Source organism: Molothrus aeneus, chromosome 1 (assembly GCF_037042795.1).
Source record: "Molothrus aeneus isolate 106 chromosome 1, BPBGC_Maene_1.0, whole genome shotgun sequence".
NCBI classification, from domain to species: Eukaryota; Metazoa; Chordata; class Aves; order Passeriformes; family Icteridae; genus Molothrus; species Molothrus aeneus.
In genome coordinates, this window is record NC_089646.1 from 52,381,535 (window position 1) to 52,392,653 (window position 11,119).

Here is an 11,119-nt window from a genome sequence, read left to right on the forward strand (position 1 = left end):
GTTTCACATGAAGAGTATTAACATAAAAGACTTACCCAGTCTAGGAAACCAAACATATTAGAAAGCCTGGTCTATCCATTACCACTTTCAGAGCTTTCCAAAAAGTTATTTGATAGTGAGTGGTGACAAAAAAGATAGAAAGAATTTTTGTCTCTCTGTAATTTTCATTAAGTTTAGGCAGGAAAGATTTCAGCTGAATTTTTAATATACAAGATGAGGAAAAAAACGTTAAGGTCCTCTGGGTGTACTGCAGAGTGAATTGAAATTCAGGAGAGTGGTAGAGGCAACTTCTCTTTTTCCATGAAAGGTCATGTTTACCATCTTGGAAATGTTTTGGAAAACTAAATGATTGTCTGTTCATCAATGCTAGGGTCATTTTGTAAGCTTTTTGATAGGCTATGTAGTCTACTGCCTACAAGCATTTTTTGCATAACAACAGGTTGGGAAAGTCTTTTAAAATATACATTTTTAATGGTGCCAGAAATGTACTTTCTTGTCTAGTAATGAATGATGGCAGAGTGTGTGTTACTGGTTTTGAAGGTAATCATTGCAACCCTCCTAGAAATACTCTGTCTGGGAACACAGGTTTCAGCAAAGTTGCTCCTTGGCCCAAAATCTGGAATGCCAAGCAGATTTTGCAGGAAGTTATGATTTGATCATCTCAGCTGAACACTAGGCAGATGTGGCTGGGTAGCTTCTATGCCCCTTTCCTGAAGCAGAGATCTTCCAGAACCCTGGTTCAGACAGGTCAAGCCCACAGAACATGAGAGAGAGTGTTCAGCTGGCAAGTCTGGAAAAGGCTTCTCCTCCTGGTCTAGCAGACTCTGCAGTCTGTTGGCTTTCAGGCTTTGGTTTGAGCCTGCAAAGCAGAGCAGATTCTTTGAAGAGACTTGAGTGTCATAGCTGGTGAAGGGATTTGAGCAATTCAGCTTGTTCCTTATTTTCTAATTTTATGATGGTCTTCTTTTATATACTAAACCAGGCCTTACCCTTTGTGATTGAGCAATTCAACAAATTTTAACAGATAGCTGTGTGGATGGTAACTCCAGCAGCTGTATTTTAAAGACATTTGAGATCCTGTAGCCCAGGTTCTTTTGATGCAGACCATGTTTGTATTATTTGCTTTGGTACCTTGTTGTGGAGGTTCTGGTTTTAATTTGTGCTATTCTGAGGACACCAGGATGAAAAGATGTAAGTATAAACACATGTGAAAATGGGATTCCTTTGGGGTACTTAAGTGAACCTGTTAGAAAACAGGATTAAAAATATCTTTTTTTGACTGATGATTTACAAGAAGACATAGAGCCTACAGTGCAAAGCCTCCATGTTTTTCTGATACCCAACCACAGTCAATTCATTTCATTTTGACTTTAATTTCTTTAGCAGTAGCCAGTATTCAGCTCTGTGTTTTTCTAGGCAGAGAATAAAATCAGGTGCTTGACTTCAGTATTGAAACCCAATTCCTGTATACTCATTCATCATGTGAAAGATAATTTGAGCTCGGCCATGAACATTTTACATCTGTACAAGCTTTTACAAAGATAGACAACACAATTACCCACAGTCAATTTTTCTTATTAAGACAGAAGAGAGGGCAAGTTCATTTCTCACTAGTGTAATTCTGAGGTTTTCTTTCGACAATAAAAAGAGCCAGGGGAAAGCACAGGATTTTTTGCCTCAGGAAAATAAGTTTATATCACCTTAGCAGGAAATTGAACTTTGATTCATGATAGTTAGAGGAAGAAAATCATGCAGATATTTACTTCTTGGGACATTGTACAGGGCTGTGTTGGCTATTTTCATGTTGCCTAATTAAATGCAATCTTTCAGTAATGCACTGAACGCTGATTTCTCTCTAATGAGGTGAATGAAACACTGTAAGATGACCTCTCAGTTATCTCTAAGTCCAGCATGTTGCCACTGGAAATTAGCACTGCAAATACTAATTAAGGTCCTGTTGGGCTAATCTCGGCTCTTTTAGCCTTCCTGAGCAAGTCACAGTCAAAACCTTGCTCACTTTAACCTATGTACAGGGGTGAGATGTGAGCAGGCTTTGTCAGAAGGAACAGAATCATCTTCATAACCTGGTTCTCTTCTGGGTTTGCTCCTTGAGAAGACAGTCTTGTTGAATGTGCTGCCCAGCAGTGTCCATGAACCTTGGCTAGGAGTTAAAAAAAACCAAGAAACTACAATCAATCATATCCAGCTTCTTAATAAGGCAAGGACACTTTCTGTAGGAAAGAGGGGAAAGGCATAGTAGAAGATATAGCCTTGCTTTTAAAGATTTCTTTATTAAGACATGACTGTGAAAAACTGATTTATGCCTCTCTGCCTGAAAAGTGCAGATTAGCCAGAAGAAATAAAAAGGCAAAAAGCCGACCTGTTCCACCAGCAATAAAAAAGTCCATCAGTCAATCTGGTAGATGAATCTCTTCTCTGCTGTAACTGTCTTCCATGTGGGAAGTTTTGGGGTTTTTTTTTTCTGAAACATCTGGTTCTCTTAAGGTAAGAGAAGATCTCATTGTTTACACAGAGCAGTTCATACTGTGAATGCTGAGACACTTTAAAATAGTAGCACTCTCTTTTGGTATGTTGTTCATGGAAAGGCTTGCTTTCTGGCATGAAATAAAAAGGTGAAAACTGTGAGAAACAGCTAATTATTGAAGAAATATTAATAGAGGAATGACAGCTTAGACCCTCCCCCCCTTCCCTCTCCTGCCAGGCTCGATTGCTAAACTAAAAAGATGGAGCTGAATATCTTTATTTGAAGTGTAGTATCATTGCTGGTGAGTCACCAACTCCTATGGAGTTAAAACAGAACAAATCCTGTTATTTCAGGTGGTCGTGTAAACTGCTTCATTTCTGTGTGATTCTGCCACTCCTGGTAAACACAGGGCAGAGAGCAGAATGGGAATAACCACCCCTTCTACTCAAACCTTCCCTAGTGAAATTCTGCTTTTATTTGAGAAGACCTAATATGAGTGGGTTTGTTAGTAAAACGGTCTAAAATTAAGTTACCTTTTTTCACCATTATTCCCGCCAGACAGTTCTGTGAGGCCCTGAAGCAAGTCACTGGCAGGCAGGATGAACTGCTTAGGAGCTAATAAAAATATTTAAAGGCTATATAAATATACAGAGCAGTAACTAGATACTGACTTTCTGTTCCCTCCACAAAACACTGAAAATGAGGCATCTGCCTGTAACAGGGAAAAAAAAAAAAAAGGAGAGGTAGAGAGATCTTGCTATCCCCTTCCCTGCAAAACCTTCCCAGAGGAATTAAAATGCTCTCACTAAATCACTGTCACAGTTTTGAGTGCCACCAAATTCCTGTCCTATGTCCCTGTGGGCAGCTGTGTTGGATTTAAGTTGAAAGGCTAGGCGGGTCAGTCAGGGGCAATCCCTTCTGCAGAGAGTGGCACACAGGTGTGCCCTTCACAGTTAATGGGGCATGAATAATTTGCATTTTTAAAGGTATTTTCATTAATACCACACATGTCATTGCAGGTATATTCATGTGCTAGTACTGACAATGAGCTCTGATAATTTGCTAAAAAGAAAAGAGACGTTGCAAAAAATTAATAATTTTTTAGGAGCAGTTGTATCTCTCCTGTTCCCCCTCTCAAATTCCAAGAACAGACTTCTCAGATCTTGGGTTCAATGATTTTTCATCCATAAAATAGATTTTGATAGCAGAAAGGATGGGGAAGCTGACAGGGATATGCTAATGTTGAGAAGGGAAAAAATTTATCAGTTTTGCCACTGCTCAAACAAAGTCCCTTCTGTGTGCAGAGGCAGGCTCAGCTGTGTATCTTTGAGGGGAAGAATAGGATGTGATCTCTGATAGCTTCAAAAAGGAAGGTGGGGTGGTATGAACACATTGTCTATTGGTTTATAGTTGTTCTCTTCTTTACAAATAAAGCAAGAAGGGACAGGTACAAGAGAAATAATTGGGAGCTCTTGATTTTTCCCAAATGAGTCAGTCTTCCTGGGGGTATTAACTTTGTCATTTATGCAGATGATAAAAAAAGGAGTGGATATTTAAATAAATACTCTCAAATTCACATGGGGATTTACCATTCTTTGAAACTGGCTTCACACTGCCCTTGTTCATGTTCCCGACTGCAGTTTGGCTGATGTTGCCTAATTATTTAAGGCAGTCCTGGAACTGAGTCATAAGACATGGATCTGGACAAGCACTTCCTTGCACATTTTAGGCTATGGCTAGAGACTCTGTCACCAGGAACACTTGAGCATCCATAGGGAAAACCCCTCCAGTGTTCTTGCCAGTGCTGCAGGCATAAACATGATGTGAAATTCTGGGCTGAATTGCTGGTAGTTTCAACAGGGTATTTTCCCATGGCAGCAGATCAGGGACATGTGTTTGCTTCAGGGCACAGGTAACTGCATTTATTGTTCCTGTTATTTGCTGTGTGCTATGGACTGTGCTCTCGCTCATGTCTTTATCTCTGCAAGTCAGAAGATACTGTTAAGCAAAGGCAGAATTTGGTATAGTAATCCTAAGCATGTGGCCCCTGGTAGTCCCCTTATGCTGTCAGTCAGAAGAAGTATTAGGGGAATTATTTTATACAGACAATTTCAAATTTTGTTGTTGTAGCTCTGGAAATGAAGAAGGAAACTGTATCGTAGTCCACGGGAAAATTCATATTCTACTCCGTGTAATGTCAGATATACTTGTGTACATTGGAGCCTCTTTGACAATTAGCAGCCTTGGTCAGCTATGAGGATCATCCCCTAATGCTATAATTTGCTTTGTTTCTCAGGAAATTTCATCAGAGCTGGGTGGTGATTTTGTGCAAGAACTCTGTTAGATTTCTTTGTCATTATTCTCTTCTTGCCCTGCTTGGTGCCTCCACATCCTAACAGATATCACCCTAGAGGAATGTTGGTGTCCCCAGGGGAACCTAAATGGCTCTAGCATGTATTTCAGAGAGGCCTGAAGAAGCAATAACTTGCACTGGCTTTAGACTTCTTAGTCTCTGGCATCAAGTGGACCAAAGTGACCTTTGTTTCTTCATAGTAAAGCATTGTGTCATGCCAAATACTGTGAGTAATTCCCATTTGGCCTCGCATCGTTTGCCTATGAGTTGTACATGAATGGTACCAGCCACAATAAAATCTTGGGTGATACCTGATATGTAACTCCCTTGTCCCTTGCTGGGCATAATTCTATTCCTAAATGAGATGCAACATGTTTATTGAGGGTGGGTTTGTCCTGTCAAATTCCGAGTGCCTTGCTGGGCAGAGGAGGAGTGCACCTGTGGGTGGGAGAGCTGACGCCATCCTGTGTCTTGGATTTTGCTGCCCTGTTTTTTTCTCATCCGCTAATATGTGAAAAGCAGACTGGAGTGGGTGACAGATTCAGTGAAGAGTCCATGTCCCAAGTGAGTGCCTGGATGTTTCTCCTACGTGTCAAGTTCTGCTGGTTGATGTTTGGATTTTTCTGCTCACAGCCCAGAGGCTGACTCGGTGCCCATGCAAACCCTGGCCTGAGTTAGTGGTGAGCAGCTGACTGCACCTACTCTGGCTGTTCGTCACCCTCTCCCATTTACTCTTCCCAAATCCTATGTGTATTAACTCAGGGCATGAATTTAATTTTTGATTATTATTTCTGATTTAACTCAGCTGGGGGGCATGTTGTATTGCAGCAGAATGCTGACTTCTCTGCTCAGCTGTGGCTTGGGATGGCAGGGCAAGGTAACTTACTGTGCAAGAGTCCACAGTAACCCTGGCTTCAGCCAGCTGTCAGGCAAGTTTTGTCTTGCTCCATGATGCTTACCTGGCCTTTTGTCACAGACCAGCCCTGCCTCTCAGGAGCATGACTACACCATGAACCACCAGATATTGGGCAGGATGGGTCTCAGCACCCTGTGGTGGCTGAGAAACCTCTCAATGTGGCTCTTTGGGGCTGGAAATAGAAATCCAGTTGTGCAGTGAGCTGGGTTTGCTTGGCTTGCTGCAAAGGGTCTTCAGTGGCCCCAGCTAAATATGAGTTATTATAAGAAAGCCAAGGGTGTAACCCTTACCTGTTTTAGTAATTGGAAAAGTACTTTCTTTTTTGAACAGTACCCCCTCAGTATGACTGGTGTATTCTTCAGAAAGCAGTGATTCCACCCTTACTGGGAAATGCCCTTACTGATGCCCAGCCAGCACCAGGAGCTGAGCTGGGAGCAGCCCCAGCCAGCAGTGCTGCCAGAGGCAAGGACAGTGTCAGCTCTCCCCTCTGCAATTCACTTGATGCCTCTGTTGGGAGGCTGGGGTGCTACTTCTTACCTCCTTGCCATCACAGATGACCCCAGTAATTCTTTTCCCTTTAGCTGCCATTAACAGAACCATCAACCCCTAACAGTAAAACATATCCTTAAAATGTGGCTGTCTTGACTTTTGCCTATTTTTCCTAGTGTTGTTTGTGGTGGGGTTTATTTGTTTTTCATCTGACTCAGATAATCTAGTATTCTTAATTTTTTCATGTATGTTCACAACAGGGTCTTTACTCGTGGCTCCTGGAAATTGCTTCATTAAGGCATAGTACTTTAATATCAAATATTGGCAGGGATTTTTTGTTAGTGGTCACAGAGAAGAATAAACACCTCCTGAATGGATAAATACATGTAGACATTTTAATAAAGCGATAGGACACAAGGCTCCATATATTAACAAACAATTGCTGCTGTCGGTTATCACATTTACTCTGGGTAAATGAACTCTGAGTGCATCATAGCCCTGATTTTCAGCTTGCAAATGGTTTTGGGTGATGTGGATAAGAAGGCAAAAGGATTTTGCTTTTGGGATTTTCTGGGTGGTGATGTGAGGCAGTGGGAAAGGAAGCAGTGTTGGCTGGGATGGGCACAAGGGTGTGGAGCAATGTCCCCTGGCCTGTGCCAGCCCACCCAAGCTACAGCTCACAGGTGCACTCCTCACTGCACAGTAAGCTCATGCCTTCTTCACTCCCGAGCTTTGCTTTCCTAAAATAAGACCTTTCTCCTCTTTGCCTTTTTCTCTTAACTACTTAGAGAGAAACTGGGGGAGAGCAGCCTTCTAGTTCACTGCTTTCTGGCTGCTTGTTTGGGAGAAGGCAGATTGCAGAGGTTAGATCTCTAAAGAAGAAGTTGAATCTCCATGGAAAGCACCAAGGAAAAAAAATAAAACCATAAGGAGTTGAGGTTAAGGATACATACAGAGAAAACCTTGATTAGGAACAGACAGTGACTGATCACAAGGAATACAGCCCTCCTATTGATAATGGGAATATTTGTCTTTCCAGGCTTCTGGCTCTTCAGTACTATGCCCTTGTTTAGACAGGGAGTGATGGTGATGGTTCACACCAAAAAAAATTACCCAATATATGCAAGATCATAATTTCTTCCTCTTGCTTTTGAGATACTGATCCTCACTTGACCTCCAGAATAGTGTGTTAAGACAGAGTTTATCATTTCTGGTGCATTTTTTTCCCTGAATGATTCTGCCCAACTATAAGTGGTACTCAAGTAAGTACATGATAAACTATGGGATAGGTTACATTATAGGCAGCTTTATCACAATTTTTTAACTCACTTGACCATCTCTTTTGAGGAGAAAAATGAAGCTTAAAAAGCACTTTCATATTATATGGTTCTTCTAAACAGCACTGGGTGCTGTAAACCTGTGTGTGTGGGTTTTTTGGAGCATGGAGGGAGAGGCACCAGGACAAGATGTGTGTGCTGGGACAGGTAACTGGCCACATATCTCTTCCTCCTCTGACCCCCTTGTGTACTGTGACTACATGACCTGATAATTTCATAAGCAGCTCTCTGGGAGAGCCTCCCTTTCTCCCAGTACTTAAACCAAGGCCCTAAGAGCTCTGCAAAAATGAGCAGTATTTCATTTCAATGGTGAAGACAGATGCTCTCACTTTCATCCAGGAGAGGATGTAGTCCCAGATGCCTTCTGTGCGGATAAGAGTGGTCACACAGGCTGTGTACTGCAGGAAGATAGGACTGCCAAAGAAGTTGTTTTGACTGCAGTAGAGAAAATAAAATGTGAAAACCATTAATGAAATATGAGAGAGAATTCAAAAGTGTGGCCCTCTTAGAGGATAATTTCATACTGGAAGGACCATTTAATCAAAATTTCAGATCAAGTAATTATCAAAGTTTGTAAAGTTATTCTCCTTTCTGCCATAACTTCACTGCTACAATATATGTGCTCATTCAGTTTTGAATTCAAGGGGGTTTTATAGTGAGTGCTCCTTGGCAATAAGACAAACATACTAAGTCTGGTTTTTCCTTTTGCTCATAACTTTAAAAAGTGTGATGAATTTGGATTTAATTAACTAGATTGTCTTTAAACTGTTCTTTCTTGGTGCTGCCCGTGAGGGGGATGTAGATCTGGAATAATTTTGTCCCAGTCAGTGTCATTACTTCTGCTTTGATGTAGATGTAACTGAGAGCAAAATTTGATCTTCCCTGAGAAAGCCATCATCTACTAGTTTAAAAGGAAGAGTAAAAGCTCAGTGAGTTATGGAGAATATTCTTAGAGCTCTGCTGTGTAAATCTCACAAATTTGCTTTATTAAGAGGAAAGACAGAGCTAATTCAGTTTAAAAAAAGACTATTTATTTTGCAATTTTTTTCAGTTCTTTGAATTTGATATGCATTTTCAGAAAGTACACCAAAAGAAGCTTGAATCAGATCTGGGGTGTGAGGTTCATTTTATACATGTATATGAGCTTTCATCCTTCCTCAGGGGAGAGAATGCCTTCAAATGCACATTTTTTCACATTCCCTTTCTAGTGCAGCTTGATCCCTCAGATAAATCTCTACTCACTGTTTATGTTATCACTGTGGAAAAGTTTGTGAAATCACAGATTTGGCAGCACAGTTTCAAAAACATCCTTGAATAGGAGAACACCGTCTGGGAAAAGTGAAATGTTTTATTACAATTGGAGCTCTCAGATTTAGATGTCTGCAATATCTGCTGAAAAACCTCCTCCCCCAGCCAGGAAAGTTAGGTGTTAGACTGATCTGCCAGCATTTGTGGTGTCATCTGACGGTCTCTTGTGCATTTTTTTTTATTTCAGCCATAGCCTGTGCTAATTTTGGCACCATTAATACAAAATTTGGGTTTACCTGCTTTAGTTTCTAGTGATTTTTTTAAACTTGGGGAGACAAGACTTAACCACGTGTGAGAGTGGTGTCTCAAATCAGTAAGACTCTGTTACAGGTATGAACCCTGTGGGTCTGTCCCACAGGGACACAGTGAAGGGTACAGAAGCCATCAGCCCAGATATCAGAGCAAAAGGAGATGTCAGTGAGTGGTTGGCAAAGGATGCAGAAGTAGTTGGAAGGATGCAACATCCATTGCTCTCCTGAAATATTTTGTTGCTCGCTGCTCAGAAACAGACAGTAGGAAAGAAAAACCCCAAAATTTGTCAGTAGTGTTGCAGTGAATTTTAAAATGTTTTTGTCAGCGAACCTAGAAAACAGCTTTTTTTCCTCCCTCCAATCTGGAACTAGTTCCCAAACCACTCTGTAAATAATACTTTCTAAAAAATAATAATAAACAGAAACTTACAGTTCTACTTATCTCGCCCTAATTTTCAATCAGCAATAATGAACAAACTAATGCCTGTGGAAATAGAACTTTATTGCTCCCCATGGCCTCTCTGACCTTGCCTGAGACAACATTTGCATTTGGCTTACTGAATAAGTTTTGCTTTTCTGATAAATATTTATTCTATTTGGAAAAAAAGTCCATCAGGTTAATTGTGGTTAATAGTTAGCCAAAAAGTAACAGGTAAGTAAACAGAGCTTTACAAACAAGGTGTACAGGAAGTAGCAGAGTGTTTTCTGAGGCATCACAGACAGATAATTTATCAGGTACAGCTCATAGAGCTTCAGCAACACAGATATGACTGTCTGAGTTTGTTTTTTTTCAATTATATTTCCTTTAAAAATTAACTTAGATTTAAAAGACCAACCTTCCTTATTTCTCTGCAAAGGGCATGAATGCTCGAAACTTACATTAATTAAGAAGAAAATGAATCAGAGGTTAGCTCCAGGTTACATCAGGTTGACTTTTGCTACCATGAAAGCTTTATATGCTACTGAAGACAGACAGGATGTTTACATGTACATGTAAAAGGTACTGGCCAGGAGAGATCTGCAGGAAAGTAATTCTTAATGGAATTTCACAATCTTAAATCTTCACTGAGAGAAATGTGTCATCTCCACTTTTCCAATCAGTCTCCAGTCACAGCTCCACAGCTCTCCACACCCAGGTCAAGCTCCTATTATATATGGTTTAAAAAGAGTGATAAATACTTTATTTTAAAAGTAAGCAATATAATCTGTCATCAAGCAGTCATGATTCTACATGTCTGTGCAATAAAATGAGGCCCCCATGTTTTCAAGAAGTGAGGAAAGCCACATGGCTATAGAACCTTTAGAACCTTTGTTCTGCCTTTGAGATCATGCTCAGCTTCAGAAAGTGCTTTGAAGGAAAGGAAAATAAAGGTAAATAAAGTAAATGGAAAGTAGTCTAAAGCTTTAGTTGTGTTAGCAAAAATCAGTTCTACCAGGTTGTCTTTCTTGGTGAGATGGTTGGGTTCTTGCTTTTGTTTAATTTTGTGGAGATAATTACTAGCCTGAACTTCAGTAACCCAAGTAATGAAATGAAGTTACTATATAACTTGAAGGAGGTTACATTAGTTTAGTAGCAGAGTTTAAACTTGGATAAAGAGCTGATTAAAGGGGACACAACAGATTGTATCAGAAAAGCTCTGGAGACAGGTATCTACTGGGTATCCTTAAGAATTGTTCTTGGGACATATCTAATTAAATATATTCATTAAAGATCTTTGCATAGATGCTTCTCACAGTGATGGTTCACGATGGAGAGCTGAAGAGGAAGGTTTGGATGGCATTTGAGTAGAATTGAAGAATGCTAAGAAGTGGAATAAAAGTTAAAATTGTGCAGAATGCAGAAGTACATACTTATTCTTGTTTTAATCTGGAAGAATGGAGGAACTCATGTGTATATCCAGAAAATAAGGATACACTGTACAGAAAATCCCAGTAGTGATAAAGCATTAATATCATTTACAATACACTGCTAAGTCCTTG